The 19,413-nt window shown below is 45.2% G+C and overlaps 1 protein-coding gene across 2 annotated transcripts in view; it reads left to right on the top strand.

The window, feature by feature from the left end:
• The window catches only part of USH1C (USH1 protein network component harmonin), an 844,250-nt gene that overhangs the window by 227,839 nt on the left and 596,998 nt on the right, over positions 1 to 19,413 (top strand). The gene's annotated exons all lie outside the window — the stretch shown is intronic.

The raw sequence follows: 19,413 nt of genomic DNA, 5'->3' as shown, positions 1-19,413 counted from the left end.
CAAATGACGTCCCTGGAGTTAGGTGAGAGTGAGATTGGGTTATGCCTCCTCTTGGTCTACCACCTTACATTGCTCGCCAGTCACAGGTACAAACATTTGACTCTAGTCACTGGTAATGGCAGCATTTTATTACTTCTCAGATTCCCGCCCTGTCCATTCCTCTGCACATGTCCCACTTCCCAGCAGGCCACAGCTGGCAAGCTGCACCAGAATGGGCTGGATTTTTATGAAAGCTAAGGTGCTTTGAGATGAGGGAGTAGGTGGGGGTTAGGTATCACCTGGTTCCGTTCAGGGACTTTGGAATCCTTCCTTATCTTGCTATCAGAGGAGCAGAGGTGCTGTCACAGAGAGAGATGGCAGCCTACAGCCTGGGTAAGTGGGAAGGTCATCTACCCAAGCACATGCTCTTGTCCACACCGTTATCTTCATGCAGCAGGATTTTATGTACAGCATGCAATTCCAGCCATGCCCACAAGTCTAACTGTAGGGCATTCTAAGCCATTAAAGGTTACTCTGTGAGCCTGTGCCTGGGGCTCCTGTCACCTCCTTGCTTGCTTGACTCCACGTGGATTGCCTGATGGATTCCATATCACACATTCCTCGACATGTTCTCATTCATAACTCACTGATCACCTTAAACTACAGTTGCAGCTTTGCCACAATGCATGACCGTGGGTTTGGTTAGGGCAGCTCTATGCCTCCCTATCTCCAGCTCTCTGGCCCTGCAGAAGCCCTCTGTCCATTGCTGTGGGTGAATGATCCCATTGAATCTCAGCAGCAATTCTGCATTGATGATTGCTATATTGTTATGTGAATAGTTCGTAATGAACTGTAACACAATAATAAATGAAAAAATAAATGGATGAAAAAAGTCCCTTCCTTCCTTTGACATATGAGCCAGTGGCATCAGGTCCACCATATTGAAGCTTCTCAATGCAGATTCCAATCTACCTCTCCTTTCTGCCCCAGTCTCAGTTGAGATGAGGGGCTTTCCTGCTCTTCTCCTGGCACTGAGATACTCAGTGTTAGGAGGTTTTACAGAACCACTGCAGGTCTAGGGATTTGAGAAGCCAACTAAGTGGACTTGTACAGGTTCACCACAAAGGTCTAACCACACTTTCACTTGTTAAGGGTGAATAGGCAGGCTTACACTTAGGAGATCTGGGTTTTGGTGTAAAATACTATTAGCAAACACAACAGACTGTCGTGCAATAAATTATCAATGCAAATTAATATAAACATATATTTATTTACTGATCAGCACAGTCCGTATAATTAAATTATGAGTAAAAACAACAACCCTTACTTAGGAGTGGACCTGTAGACCTTGCCTGATTTCTTGATTGTATTAGGGAGGTTAGGGTATTAATACCTGGCGACCTTTGATGGTGTGGGTATGAGACAGATGAGGTGAAACCTTTCAAATCCTGAGATAACATTAGACTTGGAATGCTGGAGGACATGCATAGGGCTTGCACTTTTCTCAGAGCTTTGCCTTTTTCACGATAAAGTGGTAAGCACTTAGTGGCGTGGACATGTTTAGATGCTTTCTCCTTCCTTTGGCACAGCTGTGATAACTAATATCAAAGGGAACTTGAGGGGCGGATCTGTATCTCAATTTCCAGTTGGTGGTTAGGATGATATGGGAGGGAGGAAAGGTTGATTCCTGAAATGTATCAGACATCTGGGCCTTCCATGTGCACTGGATCTAGTAGTGGCTTATTTCCTGGCACCTCGTCACTGCTCATGGATCCGCTTTGGGGGAGGAACTTGGAACGCAAAGGGGAAGTGCTCTGCAGCTGGTAAGTGATCCTCCCCCTCTATCCTTACACTCTGGATTTTGTTTGTGAATTATTCTGATCATTCGACCGTGTTTGTGGTCATTTCCTTTTCTTTCTTGAACTCGCATGTAATTGCAATATGTTGACTATTCCTGGGCATTGCCCCTTTTCTACTACATGTTATCACTTCTTTGTTGGATTGGGAACCTTTTGGAAAGTACCCTGTGAGATGTTCAGATAAATGTGGGCATTGCAAGAGCATGTTTACATTATGTCAAGCTTTATGGAATGAGATACAAAGAAATTGTGAACATGGCGGTTTTCTGGCAGGTATCCTCCACTTTCACATTCTGGTCTTTGGGTATGAGTAGGATACTGAGGGATTCAATTCCTCATGCTACAAGGTATAATCTGAAGGGAAACATGCATACACTCATGTCACTATCATTTTCATTTGTCTTGATCAGTCAGCTGTATATTTGACCCTAAAAGCAAATTGTTCTTGTACTTGGTTTCCTATTGCATCCCCCGCATACATCTATTCACAGCCATACCTTGGTCCCGGCACTGCTCAGTGGTGTAACACATGCGTCGGGCCCCCGTAAGCTTCATGAAGAAGTGCATTATGTGCCACACTCTCAATCAGGGCTGAGCCACCATTCATGCCTAATGATTATGATGGTAAGCTGTCTCAGCATCATGATGTGGACTGCAGATTTTAATCAAATCCTATACCTAACATTGATACAAAGTAGGTAGCCTCTGGCCCCTGGCACCTAAATATTCCAGACACCAATGTGTGCATCCAGTAACATTATTTTGGACATGGCAGTAGTGGAGGCAGCTATTGGTGTCAGGGGATTGGGCAGCCCTTGAGTGAGCCCTGAAATTGCAAACGATTCAATGTCAGTGTCGGCAGGTGAATACATTTAGTGAAGGGCAATTAACATCTTCCACAAATTAGTGCAAGCGAGAAACCATAGCAAGAGAGCCCCAAGTAATTTGGGGGAAATTGGGTGTTTCTCCAAAGAACATTTTGAAAAGAATCTGGTCAAATGGTGCATTTTACAGCATATATTTTGGGGAAATGATTTTAAACATAATGCAATTTACAAGAAGTTCTCTATGGTAATGCATGAAAAATCCTAGTAGATGTTATGCCACCAAGAGGGTATATAAGCATTTGACAACATTTTCATGAGGCCTTGCACGCCACTTATGCCAGCATTCCCATTATAATTCAATTTTATGAAGCTATGCCTACGATATATATGCCAACATTGCCAGTAGAAATCATTTCATGAAGCTGATTCCAAGATAAAGCTGCCATTCTGTTGTGATAAATGGGGCGAAAGATGATATCCCTAATGCAAACGGAGTCTTAAAAGCTGTGCTGCTCCTTTTAATGTGGTGTGTATTTGAAACTAAATGGAAAATGGTGTTTGAATCCAAAGAGAACCGGTGTCACCTTATAACAGTACCTAAAGAGAGATGTGGCGATACCCCACACACTGTTTCACATTTCACACTCGCCAGGAGCAGTCACATAAGCAGGCCCACAATGAAGTGGTTTGTTGTCAACTTTAATTTGAACAACAAGAAAGAAAGCCCTTTTGCATTCAGATGAACCAAGGTCCGAATGGGTGAGTAAGATTTCAGTGAACTAAATGACATAGCCTATGCTCCACGAAATTAACTGGAAAATTACAAAGATTGAGATAAATCACGGTGTGATTCAATGGGAAGTTGCCATACTTCCAGAGTCCATGGTAATCAATGAAAAACCCAACACCTGGACATTACTTTGTTGGCCGATTTTCTTCTACCCTTGCTTAAGTCAAAACCTGAATTTAAGAACCTAGGCATCACTATAGACATTAAACTTTACTTTAAGTAAAATAAATGATGTACTTCCTTTCCTCTCATTCTCACATCAGGTCTTAGTAATAAACTCCCTTATTTCTTCATGTTTGCACATGGGTAATAGCTGTTACCTGGGACTTCCGAAATATTTAATATAACATTTACAGAGAGTGCAGAACACTGCAGCCAGAGCTGTATTGAAACTTTAAAAAAAAACATGATCATGTTACCCCAGGATTGCGCTCCCCAAGCATGCGTCTTTTTTTTTTTTTTTTACAAAAGTCTCCAATATCTAAATGCTACATCCTTGGCCTCTACATGAAGCCTCTGCTCCTCCACTTGCCTTCTAAGATCCAACCAGGATGGGAAACTAATCTTTCTTAGATACCAGACAAAAAGGCAGGGAAGCTGAACCATGCTGGTTCAAACATCTAAAATGTGGCGCTTGCTTCCATTGTCACTCGCTAGAGAATCTAACCTGCTGCTCTTCCAGATAGATCTTAAAACGTACCTTTTCGACTAAACTGGTTTCACTCTCCATTTATGACCCTGGTTGATTGAATTTGCTCAAGCTCTATAGCGCCAAGACACCTTTGGATAATTGCCTGTGCTTTATAAAACCCTTTTAGTATAACATAACACGTTAAGAAGGAAATGCACTCATGAATTACAAAATATTATATCATCTGTTTTCCAATGAAACACTACTAAAATGAAAAGTGGTTTGCACTCTGTAATGTATATTTTTAACTCTGGTGAAATAATGTCAAAAGAACAATCAGAGCCATTAATACTATTAGTTTGCATTATCCTGCATTCTATTCAGTTTGAAATGGTTCTGAACATTTGTAATCTTGGGTTCAGCTTGGAGCTGGTCAAGACTCTGATGTGTGGAATGTGTGTCATAAATCACAGTGTTTGTTTCATCCACAGTAGGATTCACATGCCAGGTCTGGTTCAAACTAGTTGGGTTTTTCAATAGGTACAGCTCAGATTTATTAGCATTTTTTTTTTACTTTGTTTATTGCTTTTACATAAACATATAACAAAAACTACATTGGAGCCTCCAGAAGTATATTGAGTCCATTAAGCGAAGGACCACCTAATATACAATCAGTAATCAGCTTTAACACGTACAAGACATTCCGTCAATGCTCAACATCCGAAGTTGCACTTGGTATTGACAGCAGATATTGCATATTAAGACTCCAAATTACCGGGGGACGAGCATCTAGAGGCATACTGAGAACGAACACCACATCTAAGTCATAACAGTGCGCTACATCTTCTAACCACACTGTTACTTTGGGAATGGCACCCTTCCACCTTGCGATGGTCATCCTCCTGCACGCCAACATCAGAAGAAGCCCCACTTGTCTGCGCACATGCCTTGGGATAGCTCTCATCAACCCCAACAGCACTGCTATTAGTTCCAATTTTACTTGTTCTTTCAGAATTAGAGAATTCTCCCCCCAAAACCTTGCAATCAGAGAAAATGCTGATGCCAAGTGCATACAATCTGCAGGACTGGCATTACATCGCATGCAATCATGTGGTGTCTCGGGGTAATAACTGTGTATTTTGGCTGGAGTGTAATATGACTGGTGTATGAAATTGAAATGAATTAACTTGAATCTGGTGTTCAAGGAAACCCTCTTGGTCTGGTTGTATATATAGACACCCAGTCTTCATCCTGAATTTCAACCACCAAGCTTTATCCTATCGTTATCAGGGAGCATCCCCATTCCCTGAAATTACGGCCATCAAACTATTGTATACTTGAGAAACTAGACAACTTGCACCCTGGACCGCAATGACAATATGCAAAAGAAGGAAGGTAGGCATTTGATCTGGAAAAGTGTGAACCCTCATTGTGAACTCGTTCCTGATCTGAAAACACATAAATATATCAAGGTGTGTGGGGGGTGGATCCGCCTCTTTCCCTAATGTGTGAAATTATATACAGAAATGTCTATAATAGTCACCTAATGTCACAATGCCAACGTTGGTAATTACTTGTAAGTATACCCTTTTGGGTGGAATTTCCATCCCGGAAACATGACTGGCTGGTATCATGGGTGAGTACAGAGTTACAATGCTCAGTTCATCGGCAATCTTGTGCCAGATTGCACATGTGTTAAACACAAGGTTCACCACAAGGTTCACCACCACCCTCAGTAGATCAGGGGCTCATTGATTGCGTACCATACCAGAAAGAGAAACAGCAGGCCAGGGCCACCCAGTAATACCTCTCGAAGTCTGGAAGAGCTAGACCGCGCTTGGCATATGACTGTGCCAATGTGTACCATGTCACTCTAGGTCATTTCCACACCCAGAGGAATTCAGTCAGAATTCCCTGCAGCCGTGAGAAGAAAATACCCTGAAAGATAGATGGGAATATTCAGGAATAAATAGAGACATATAGGTAGTACCACCATTTTAATTACAGAAATTCGACCCATCAATGAGAGAGGGAGGGGACCCTCATCTCTGTATTTGATCCTTAAGGGTGTCAATCGTCTTGTCATAATTTTCCCAGAAGAGTATATATTGGACTCTAGAGACTTATATTCCCAGGTATCTAGTATTATCCCATTCACCCCTAAATCCAAAATCATCAGGGAAGGCGTTGGTACTCTCAGTAAGGGGGAACAACTCTGACTTACCGGGATTCATTCTCAAACCGGGAAATTCCCAGAAACGTAATCACTTGCCTCCTCAGTGGATTTAAGTTCATGTGACAGTCTTTTAAAAAACAATACTACCTTGCATATCTTGTATCCTGCCTGGTACAAATACTACCTTGATAATTTTAACTTCTGGTTACCACACTTTTTGCTTTTATTCACATTCTGTATATATTTTGACCTTTTGTGATCTACTTATGTTTGGATATGTTCTTTGACATAACATATATGAATTAATATATGGAAATCATACTTATCTTTTCACTGATGTAATTCTGAATGTTTGCTACAGCCTTGAGGACGACTAATTGCTCGAAACACGTGTCGGCTGTGTACAGCAATACAAAAACTATTGAATTATTTGGAAGAACATTGGACTTTTTGTAGATTTGGGAATCTATAATTTTTCCTTTACAGAACTCTGAACCCAGCAGTCTGCTGTGCTGTTTTGCAACATACACTCATTTTCAATTGTGTTAAAAGGGGACAGCAGGCTGAACCCAGAGAACACGGGAGAAATGACTCAGGTTTACTGAGTGGCCCACTCTATGTCTTTGTGCCAAAAACAGTAGCGTCCCTGGTTGGGATTGAACCACCAACATTGTGGTTAACAGCCAAACGTGCTTTCCCAGTTGTTTCCTCGACCCTGCCCTTGGCAAGATGCCTGTTAGTGGCCTGTTTGTGTCTGTTCCGCCTCCCACTCCCTCTCCCCCCACTGCCCCAGCGATAGTATTCCATATTGGAATATTTTGTGTGGGCAGTGTTTGGAATCGTACCTGTTTTCCCCCTTGACGAGTGCCTCAGCGTTTGATTTGCTCTAAAAAACCCTTCCCCTGATTGGAATTGGGGGGGGGTTTGCTGCGATTTGTTTGTAGTGTTATTGATATCTCTGTCAGATTCTACATCGGAGCTGCCTGTCGAAGTGTTAGGCGTATTGTCTCTTGATTTCTTAGGAAACTCAACAAATTTTGCCTGGAATGTGTAGACACAATCTTCTCTATAATCTTTATCGTCTCTGAAATATTTTCGAAATTCAAATTATCAGTTTATGGAAGTACAACTGTATACTTCTGTGAAAATGTCTCTTCTAAAGCAGGGCCGCTAGGGGTTCCAACGCTAGAAGAAAAAGCAACAGGGAAAGGTGGCATCTGTGCCTGGCCCCCCTCCCCATCACCACCGGCTCTGTTAGTTGACCATTCTTCACAATCCTGGCTGTGGAGGAGTTGTAGAGGAGCGCCACCAGCTTCCCAAATTTTGAACCTAGCCATAGCATACGTAGCATAGAGAACTAGAAAGTTCACTCGACAGAGTCAAATACCTTTGGTTGGCTTCAAAAAGAACAGATATTTCTTGTGTCTCTGGATCGAGTACCGCAAGAACCCTGATAAATCTGTGCAAGCCATATGAGATATTCCTGCCTGGTACAAATCCTGACTAGTCTGCGAGAACCGATCCTGGCCCAACTAGTTGTTAACTCCAAATCACAAGTTGTTTTCTATTTCACCATTGCATGTTAGATCTTCCCTATAACTGTGAAAAAATAGTCCATAGGCGCCCCTCTGCGAGAACGAAACGGCTAAATGACCTGTTCTTTGGGAAGGTACCCACTCGAGAGTCCACAGACACACTTTAACTCACTGCACCTTTCACAGAAGGGAAATAAACATTTGCATATCAGTCTTTGTCCTGCCCACATGGGCAGTCCAGCACCAAAATGCTATGGCAATTCTTTTCTGAACAAGCATACCAACAGCAACCCCAAACACATGTTTCAGCCTTGTTGGGCCTCATCAGTGAGGTGGAGCTGTCCCTCTCTGAGCACAGTGAGCAAGGGGTCCACGTCTGGATGACAGTAGGAAACTGAACCCAAGTCCCTTAAACGACCCTATACAAATGGATATTTCCCGTCTGTGAAAGCTAAAGTGTGGCTGCAGACTCTCGAGTGGGTACCTTCCCAAAGAACAGGTCAATGGACCGTGTTCATTCTCAGAGAGGGGCATCCATGACTACATTTTGATTATTTCAAGGGCCTTAGGTCTAGTCACCTTAAGGTTTCCAGGGTCATCCAGACATGGCACCCTTGCTCACTGTGCTCAGAGAGGCACAACTCCACCTCACTGATGAGGCCCAACAAGGCTGAAACACGTGTCTGGAGTTGCTGTTGGTACTATTGCATGGAAGGGAATTGCCATGTGGGCTGGACAAAGACTGATATGCAAATAGATATTTCCCATCTGTGAAAGGTGCAGTGAGCTAAAGTGTGGCTGCGGACTCTCGAGTGGGTACCTTCCCAAAGAACAGGTCAACGGGCCGTGTTCGTTATTGCAGAGGGGCACCCATGACTACATTTGATTCTTCCCTATAACTATATTATGGAAAATAAATTACTGGTAATGTAGTGCCGAGGAAATCTTGTGGACAGAAACAGTATTTTATTTAAAAGTATTCAAGTACAAATGGGTAAAAAGCTTCCTGTTTTGCGAAGTAGCCAAACTATTTAATTAATTAAAACATGATAACTTAATCATGTAAAGTGCTAGGAACCTGAAAATCATTGTGAGTTTTAGGTACAAGAATGCGTGTTCAGCAAGTTGTCAAATTTGTGTTGTTTATAATTATACAAAATATGAAAATTCATTAAAAATCATTAACTCCCAAATGAAAAATTCCACAGTCCTGTAATATGCAGAGCAGCACATAGAATCTAATGTTGTTTCTTTAGTTAAATTACCACATTTATGTAAAAAATTACAAGGGGAAACCCAGATTCCAAGTGATTTCCACCCATCTTTTTCAAGTCATAGACTAGGACTGGGTTGCCACACCTCAATTTTAGGGGAGCGTTTTTGTTCTGAAAGAGACTGCATACAGATAGGGACATAATTAATATTATTATTATTATTATTGACCAAAGCAGATGGCTGGCACGCATGATACTAACAGAAGGGCTGGATTTTCCTAGAGGCTGCAGAGAGGATGGGCCTCATTATGAGGTTGGTGATAAGGGGTTAACGGCAATGGTAAGGGTGCCGTTGCCATTAACCCCTTGCCGCTGCATTACGAGGTCCCTTAGCGGGTCCCGCTATGGGCGCCTGGTTTTACCAGACGCCCTTAGAGGGAGCCGCTAAGGGACCAGGGAGCTAATAACGGGTTATTAGCTCCATCCCCATTCCCATTGAGCCCTATGGGGGCTCGAATGGGAATGGGGAATGGTTCTCAGAATGGGGACTTATCGGGTCCTCCAAGGTTGGAATGACCCGGTAAATCCCTATTCTGAGAACCCGGAACCCGGAATGTAGTAAGGGGGTAGCCATGGTGCTAATAGCTAATAGCACCATGGCTACCTCCTACCTCGTAATGAGGCCCGGTGTCTATTCTAAAGGAGATGAGCAGTCCATAAGGCAACCTGGCCACAGCAGCTTTTGGTCCCTTGCAGATTGAGGAATACAAAACGGACAGGGTCCAGGCTTATTCCCAAACATGGAAAGCCACATATTAAAGTGAGTACTAAGCCCCAATGTAAATACAGATGTCCTTATAGTGTTGTCCATTATAATTCCCTGTAGTGTGAAGGTCTGGGAGAAATAGTTCCCAATAGGCACAGGAGCTTTGTAAGATAATATACAATGTACATTTCATTGTAATTAAATGAGAAGTGAGACTTTATTCTAAATAAACTGATTGTATTTCTGTGTGGAGTGGAGTGTAACATTGGCTACATTCCTACACAGATAAAGTGTGGTGTTTTTAATAAAAATAGACTCAGTTGAAATCGATCCATGTGCTGCCCAGACATATTAGTCATTGCAGACTCTGGATCAGTCATGGAGGTGCATATCTGATCAAGAACTATGGCATGATTTGGCATCTGTGGGAGCATTAGACATTTTGAAAAGATTGGAAAAAGCGATTGATTAGATTTGTATTTTCCAAACAATATTTACTGTTAAGATGTGAAGATGAAATCCCTATTTCCTTATCCTGAAGCTGCACAACAGGACTCATGTGAAGTGAAAGGGGGATACATTATTGGATTTTCTTTGCTTGGTTAATCAAAAGGGCCCGAGATAGCCTGCAGGAGTAGGTGGTTGTGGGGGCAGGAGTGGGGGGCAAATGAAAATGACCAAAGAAAGGTGTAACATGAGAGGGCCAGTGATTGCCATTCATGTATTGTGTTAGCAGGTGACTAGCTTCATTCTCTTGTTCAGGGGTGTGTTAGGGCAATCAAATGAGTAACTCCATGTCATCTGAACAGTTGGGTTTCTTTTGAAAATTATTGTTTTCTGTTATGTTAATGCTGTAGAACCAAAAGACTATAACTCCTAGAATGCATTGATCTGTTAAAAGAAAGTCCAGGGCTGTAAACATGTGCTGAGGTAATATGGAGTGGCCTTGCCAAACGGTGCTCTTTTTCTGGGAGGCAAAAACAGCTTGAGTAAGTAGGAAAAAAGAAATGTGTGTACATGTAGCCTCATTACAAGTACGATGGTGCAGGTACAAATGGCGGTAATGTGGTGGTAATTAATTTACTGCTGCATTACCATTGCACCATACTACAAGTTTGGTGGTAAGGTGGAGGATTTACCTCCAGTGAAAAGCTGATGGTAAATCCTCTACCTTATTGCCAAAACTCAGCACAATTGGCAGGATTACCACCAGCGGCAGTACTTCTGCCAAAATCCCCTTGAAGTGCTATGCTCTTTGAAATGGGGATTAACAGAGCGTTAGCACCACTTGTAATCATGCAGTAAATCCTTGGGACCAAGTGGTGGTAATGTTAATAATCGAGTTTGGCAGTCATTTGGCAGATTTACTGCTGAATTACCACCATATTCGTAGTGAGGTATTGTTTGTTGCTGCCGTTTAAGTTTTAGGAAATGGGTTGGGAATTGAAAAAAATGGCCGGGTTGAATGCTGAGGGCATTGCACTTAAGGGGATTACTTTCTCTGTTTGATTGGTGTGTGTGTGTGTCTGTGTATTTATGTGTGTGTGTGTGCATATACATGTTTTTCACAGTAAATAAATACACAAAGGTAGAAAACAAATACTGAGAAACAATTCATGACAAAGCCAACATTTTTGACATGTGTATAGTCTGAAGGTTTTCTTTCTTGCTACTGTAGGTATTGAGATTGTATGCCCACATGTATTCACGATATGCCTAGCGTTACAACTGCATGTTCAAGTTACATTAATTTCCTAGGTTTAACCAGGCTATGTTAATAAAAAATCTAATACAGTGTGATGACTCCTATGATGTCGTCCCTTCTCCCCAAGGTAGAGACCCTTTCCATGAGGCCATGGGGGTGATGCTGCTACCCGATAGTCCTCTTCAGGGTGGTACTCAGCGGGAGGATCTCATGGAGATGGATTCCACCTCTGGCATACAGGAAGGACCTCATGGGCCAACGTGGTATATCCACCACTTACCCACCTCTTTCACACCTCCTCCCTTACCTTCCTCTACTTCTACCATTTTCCTATGTACTTATACCAAACCTTTAATACCTATAGTACTGGGACAAGGAAGAACAGGGTTGTCTATACTAAATATCTATGTCGATATACTGTGATGGAGAAGAGGTGCGGAGTCCTGAACAAACAATCTGAAAACTGGATTGAACATTCTAGCCCTCAGAACCCAAGCAGTTTAAAGATGGAAGAAGGACGAACAGAATAGTCAGTCCATCCCAGAGGCACCACTGACAAAGTCCCAAAACCGCAGACAGCGAGTTGGGAGAGAAACAACTGACTGGGACATGGACAGTGGCAACCCAACGTCCAGACCTGCTCTGTTGAGGACTGGCAGAACCAGACAAGCAGGAGAAGGAAGTCCACACACAGCAGAACACAGCCCAGCTCCGAGGAAGTGCAGCAGCGCCTACATAAAAGGAGGCTGAGAAAAGCTGTTGGGAGACTCAGAGATGCCTCAGACTGATGCCACGGACGAGGAGCCTGGTAACACGGTATGGGGGCTGCCTGGGTCTGTGAAGGGGAATGGGACCCAAGCACAAGACACCATATTAAAGGGGCCTGGGAGCTGAGCAAGAGAAACCAAATAGAAGGAGTTAGGGACCCAAATAACAGAAACCAAGTTGAAAGGGTCACCCAAGTCAGTCCCTGCCAGGCGAGTATACCAGGACTGCTCATCGAGCCTCTGAAAGGGCTCAGATGAAAAGCCAAAGTAAGTCCAGGGGAATGGAGACATTCCCTCCACCTTTGTTGCGCTGCCAAGAAAAGCCTTAGAAAGGCCAGGGGAAAGGAGACATAACCCAGCCTTTGATGAACTACCAAGAAAAGCCAGAGAAAGGCCTAAAGAAGGGAGACATTCTCCATTCTCCCAGCTATACAGAACAGTGCCTGGCCAGAAGTAGGGAGTAATTCTTCTGAGACCAGAGAAGCACAGCCCATTTTAGTTTCCTTTTGAGTGTATGGGATAGAAGTATGTTTTTGAGGCTGGATGGTGGACTCTTTATTTTTGGAAATCCCTCGTAGAGTTAGGGAATGATAGGTTTACCTCTTGATTTCTTTGAGAATATAGGTCCTTGCCCAAAACCATGCCAACTGCATGTCAGTCTCCTCCTTCCACACCCTTACAACAGATGTTGTCCTCATATAGTAAGGAACTCACATCATTTACAGGAATTCACACACATGGCCAGGTTTTGTCATCAGACAACAGCAGCTAGTACAATTTACTAGGGATTTCGATATGTTGGCACTGCACTTGCATCATATAGGTCTAATTGGGTGATTTGTATAGAACTTCATGTAGATGGACTACTTCTAAGCTCTGTATGTATCAGTGTTGGTATTACATACTAATGGTCCTCGCTTCCTTGCCCTCAGAATGATTAAGGGCCGGGTCGATGCTTCCAGGGTTTCAAACTTGTTGCATGGATTTTTGCATTCCCCAAACAAGCACGTTGCGCATGAGCTGTCTATCTGACATATAACTATTTGTCAGAAGTTAACATTATATACCAAGAACTCACCCCATTGGGTAGCTGTTGCCATCACATGCCTAAGTACTCCTGCCATGTGCTAGATAGTGCCATCCTATACCCAGGTATTCTCACCATATACCAAGTATGTCCCATTAAATGCTCATGCACTCAAAACATTTGATAAGTATTCTTCTATTTTGTCTAGGTACACAGATCATATGGCAACATGACTGCTTCATGTCATAGCCTTTCTACTTCTTTGGTTTTCCCCTTTAGTGCTTTGAAGTAGTTTCAAGGCATTCTTCATCATCTAACCTTACTTAATATAGCTGGCAACTGCCTTCTTTTTCACCACCGCCTAACTCTTTTCCTTTATTTGGGAGCTATTGGCTCTTGTTCAGTGGTCGAAGTAGGTGGGAGCGCTGCTCTTCTACTTTAAAAACAAAGTTGTAATGTTCCTATACTTTTATTTTAAAAAGAAACTGTTGCAGAATGGTTTAGTTTTAAAATAAAAGTGGTGGAAGAAGTTGCATTTAAACAGCAGGTGTGTTTGTAAGTTTGGGGGTGTGGATTACACGTGTGAGAGGGCATGGCGATGAGGTTTGTGAGGAACATAGTTCCACTACTTCTTTTCGTACACTTCAACCACTGTTCTTCTTACACTTTCAATTGAGAGCAACATTATTGGAAAAATAGATTGCAGCAATAGATGCTTTTGAGGAAGCATCATCTAGGAGAACTTGAGATACAAAATTAATTCCTCTTCAAAATATTATTGTATAGATGTTCTACCTACTTATTCATTGAAGTAAAAATCAATAAACAGTTTTTAAATTGTAATGATTTAATGATTTTGGAGAGGGAGTGCAGTGCAGGGTAGCAGAAAGGGAGCAATGCATGGAGGGGTGTCACCTTGTGTTTAGCACAGATTGCAATCTTGTCTATAAACTGCCCATTCTTGTGCTGAACATAAAACAAATTCCTGTTTTGATAGAAAACAATGGGCCTCATTACAAGGTTCCCGGTCCGGTAACAACGATACCGGTAAGGCATTACTGGCATCGTTTACCGGACCGGTCCATCACGACCTGCAGTTCCCATCCTACCAGCATCAACAGGGACCCGCTGTGACCATGCACCGTACCGGCATGCGCATGGGCGCTGTGCCAGTTACACCGGCATGCCGCAAGGAAGAGGACATTATGAGTCACACGGACATGCACATACCAGCATCCAGATGCCGGTAAGAAGGGTCACCATGATGCCGGCAACTCCAGCATCGCTGATCACCCGTTAATAGCAAACTGCTGTGTTCCCAACTGCCACAGGCGCACACAATCACCACAGGTGGAGGCAATGGAGTCTGGCCCTGCACAAAAGGAGCACACCCACCACCACACCCCTTCCAAGACCAAAATGATTCCACTTTCAGTTGTGATACTGGAGCAGGAGGACATGCCTGCACTAGACGCAGGAGGAGAAGGAGGATGAGAATGGCCCAGCAAATTCCACCAGTGCAGGCAGTGGTTCCCCACAGGGAATCCAATCCCTCGCATAAGGGCCAGTCCATTCAACTTAACCCCAGCACAGATCCACACCGTGTACAGCGTGGACAGGGACACCATCACTACCATTGTGGATCTAATACATGATGACTTGGTCAGCCTGATCAACATCCGCACTGTCATCCCCCCTCTGCTGAAGGTGGTGTCTGTACTCCACTTCCTGGCCACAGGCACCTAACAGCACACAGTGGGGCAGATGCATGGCATCTCGCAACCATGTTTTTCAGGTGTGCTACACCAAGTGCTGGATGCACTCCTGAAGTACGCAAGGGCCTAAATATCCCTACCACGGACAGCACAGGAGGTGAATGACACTAAAATTGTACTTCATGCACTGGCAGGCATGCCCAATGTCATTGGTGCCCTCGACTGCACCCAGGTGGAGTTGGTAGTCCTGCATGCTGTGGAGGTGGTGTACCGGAAGCTATACCACTCTATCAATGTGCAGATGGTGTGCGATGCAAGCAAGATGATAACACATTACTGTGCCAGATTCCCAGGATCCACACATGATGCAATGGTGCTGCGGAACTCCTTGCTTCCCCGCTACATGGAACGACATGCTGCACAATGTGTCTGGCTGCTGGGTAAATCCAATCACAGGGCCATGGGTGTATTTTTTGGGGGGGTGACATGCACATGCAACCTGTCTGCTTTCCTGGCAATGTGGGGTTTTGTGGGGTGGGGGTTGGCATGCATATGCAACCTGTCTGCTTTCCAGGCAATGTAGGGTTTTGTGTGTGGGGGGGGAGGGGGTGACATGCACATGCAACCTGTCTGCTTTCTTGGCAATGTGGGGTTTTGTGTGGGGCCGGGGGTGACATGCATATGCAGCCTGTCTGCTTTCCTGGCAATGTGGGGGTTTTGCGTGTCTGGACACTGTCCTTGGTGGCAAACACTGTGCCCTTGTGCATCCCAACATGATGCATGACACTGACAATGGATGCAGACGTACCATAGCTGTACCTCATTGTGCAAATGCCAGATACAAATCTGCGCCCAACCCTGCACATGTCCACTGGACATCATCAAAACGCAGCCACAGGTACCACAATGCACCAACCTGCAGTCACAAAGCCAAATACACATGAGCGTATCAAAGGCCCTCACAGGTCTTGCATTCATGACTGCTGAAGACTAAATGCTACACATGGAATCCCCTATCACTGCCCCTCACCGACAGATACACCGCCTAACACCATGCCAACATGTGCACATGAAGGCAAACTCAAAAAGGCCATGCCAGAGGGTATTGAAAATGGAATCTATCAAGTAGTCAACATCACCAACATGTGTGCCATTTCAGCAGTTACAATCCACAGCACTTCAGTGCCAGCATGCCAGTCGACACCAAGCCTCATCCAAGAAAGGTAGCCCTACATTGGCGGCCCATACCAACAACCACATTGTGCCATTGTCACATGTGTGAAGATGCTGAGGGACATGTGCATGGCGTCACCAATCATCAGAAAGCATGACTGCCAAAAACACCTGAAACATGATGGCCATCAGCCTAATGCATCAGTAAAATCCCTACATGCATATGGCAACATCCTCTCCCACACATCCCTCACATGTGAGTACATCACGGACCTTTGCACCCCCTCTAGGTGAGTGGTGAATCTGATGTTAATGCACATAAGTCATGTACGTCAGCCATGCGCCCCATCATGTATTGCCAAGTAGTACACATACCTGATATTGCCACAGATGCCACAGATGCATTGTCAATAGCTGCTTTTGAAAACCCACTGCACATGAACATGAACAATGTACATGATGTGCACAAATGGAATGTAAGAATATTCACACACATACATCATTGTGCTCCCATGCAGGTGATGCTGGATATCCCCTAAATGCGTGGCTCCTCACCCCTGTCCGGAATCCTCAGAACAGGCACAAGGATGACTACAATCGTGATAATACATGTACTCGTGTGGTGATAGAGCAGACCTTTGGCCTTTTGAAGGCACTGTTTTGCTGCCTCAGCAGGTCAGGTGGCACACTCCTCTATGGGCCTGAGAAGGTGGGCAAGGTCATAAAGGTATGTGCCATGCTGCACCCCATGTGCATCCGGCGCAACGTACCGCTGCCACCTGACATGGACCAGCCACCACTGGGTGAGGATGAGGATGATGAAGAAAAAGATGCTGCACATCTGCCAGGCTGTGGTGCACATGAGGGACGTGCTGTCCACCAATCATTGATTGGCCAATATTTCTGATGCACTGGGATGCAGAGTGTGCTTGAAATGTGGAACTCTGGCCACTGGGATTGGGGGACTCTGGGCACTGGGATTGGGGGAGTCTGGCCACTGGGATTTGCAGACTCTGGCCACTGGGATTGGGGGACTGTGGGCACTGGGATTGGAGGACTCTGGGCACTGGGATTGGAGGACACTGTTGTACAATAAATTGTCACACACTCAAGAAGCAATGTCCAGTCATGTGTTTTTTTGTTACAACAGGCGTATTGATCTGGTGAAACTATTTACATGTATGTACCCCTCACCCGCAGTACGTCAAAGTCTGCAAACCAATACGTCCAAGGGTCCCCTTCTATGGCCGCCCCCTTTTCGATGGAGGGGTTTGCATTTCTGGATGGCGCATGATGCACAGCGACCTGCGCACAGGGCTAGTTTGTTTCGAGCTTGCAGGCATGGTGCTCGTTGATGCAGTTTGTTGTGGTTCAGGTGCAGCAGGACAGTGTTGTTTCATGTAGCTGGCTATGCGGTCAAAGGTCTTTGCAACAGATGTGTAGCCCTCATGAACCTGCTTGGCAACGCAGTTGACAGCACGGATGATGGCCACAGCATTGTCTCTGTTGGCCTTGCACGTTGCCTCCCCATCCGCCAGATACTGCCTCACCATTTCTTGCATCGATTCCTGTCTCCCCTCCATGTTGGACAGCCGTCCCTCTAGGTACTTGATAGAAGTGCTTTGGGATGGTTGAATGGCTGGTGGTGACCTGCTCAACACAGGGCAGTGTAATTGTGAAGTTGACTGCCCCTCGCTGAAGTGGACTTCGGGCACATGCTCTCCTGTGGTGTGTCCTGCGGGCTGGCGTGTGTCCACCATCCTCCAACATGCTGACTCCTGCATTAGGATCACTCTAAGGCCCCTCGTCCTCATCAGCACTGTGTTGGGCCGATGCTGCAACCTCTCCCACAGAACTGGTGGCTGCTGAGTGTGTGCCGTCTATGTCGCTTGCCACTGATGTAGGGTCATCCTCGGGAAGGGGTGTCTCCTGGGGGGCTGATTGTTGCATGTGGCCTACCTTCCTAGCCGCAGCATCTCTCGGCAGGTGTGCCTTGCAGGCACGGGTTCCTCCGCCATGGTGCTCCAGGGTGACAGGGGCAGGTGGCTGCTCTGTGGGGCACTGGTGTCTGCTCTGGCTCTCCCTTTGGATGCTGCTGCACCCTTGGATGTTGGTGGCCTCATGGCATCGTCCTCACCCCTGAACTTTCTTGCAGGTGTTTTTGATAGTGCTGCGGCATCTTTGCCGTTGCTGTCTGAATTCGTGCCTGTGGGGGATAGAGAGGCAGGGCATCATTAATGGGAATACTTGCATCCTGCAGGTATCAGTGTTGGTGCAGTTTGGGGCATGTGGCTCGTTGTGTGCTGGTTGGAGTGGCGGATATGGTGCTTGCTAGATGGGGGGTGGGATTGTTTTGGCATCCCTCAGGTGCAGCCATGATGTCCATGGTGTCTGTTGTGAGGCCTACAGGTGTGTTGTGGCTTGCGTGCTGTGTGCCATGTGCTGTTGGGTTGGGTATCGTGGGTGGCTTCGGTATTGATGAGGCAGGCAACATGCATTTTGATGTGACGGTGGTGAGGCTAGCATCTCAGCAGGGATGTGTGTGTGTGTGTGTGTGTGTGTGTGCATGCATATGCTGTTTGCGTGTTTTAGTTGCAGGGATGTGGCGTTTGGGTTAGGAATGTGTGTGAGTGTCGATATTGGGCATGCATTTGCTCTCATCAACTTTACATTTGGTGTACAACTTTGTACTTGGGATGTCAGGGGTCTCCTGTGGTGCGCAAAGGGTCACTCACCGTCATCATCCGATGTTGGAACTCCATACTCCGCTTGACCAACTACTTCAATCACCTCCATGTCCATGATGGAGCTACATGTCTCCTCCCACCTGGCCAACTTGATGACGGAGTTTGGACCGCCGCCTGTCGCCTGCCACTGGCTGTAGTTGGCAGAAAGTATATTCCTGACTCGCAGGCGCAGGTCGTCCCATCTCTTTCTGCATTCCTTGACGGTGCGTGGTGTGGTTCCCACTGCACTGACCTTCCTTGCAACATCCTCCCATATTTGTTTTTTACGCAATTGCACTGCATGCCTCAGGTCCACACAGATTACCACGTCCGCCTGCTCCACAAGCGTGTTTGCGTGCATTTTTAGTTCATCATCACAGAAGCGCTGTTTACGCAGGTAAACTGTTCCTTTTTTTGTAGCCTTCGACATGGTCTTCCAGCAAGGTTAGGGATTTTTACTGCACAGGTCCTGTCAGCCGAGGATTTCCCATTCCCGGCGCGATGACGTTGCTTCCGGTGGCAG

Source organism: Ambystoma mexicanum, chromosome 11 (genome assembly GCF_040938575.1).
Source record: "Ambystoma mexicanum isolate Mex_15411 chromosome 11, UKY_AmexF1_1, whole genome shotgun sequence".
Taxonomy (NCBI): domain Eukaryota; kingdom Metazoa; phylum Chordata; class Amphibia; order Caudata; family Ambystomatidae; genus Ambystoma; species Ambystoma mexicanum.
The sequence above is the reverse complement of the archived record's forward strand: the minus strand, read 5'-3'. Positions and strand labels throughout refer to the sequence as shown.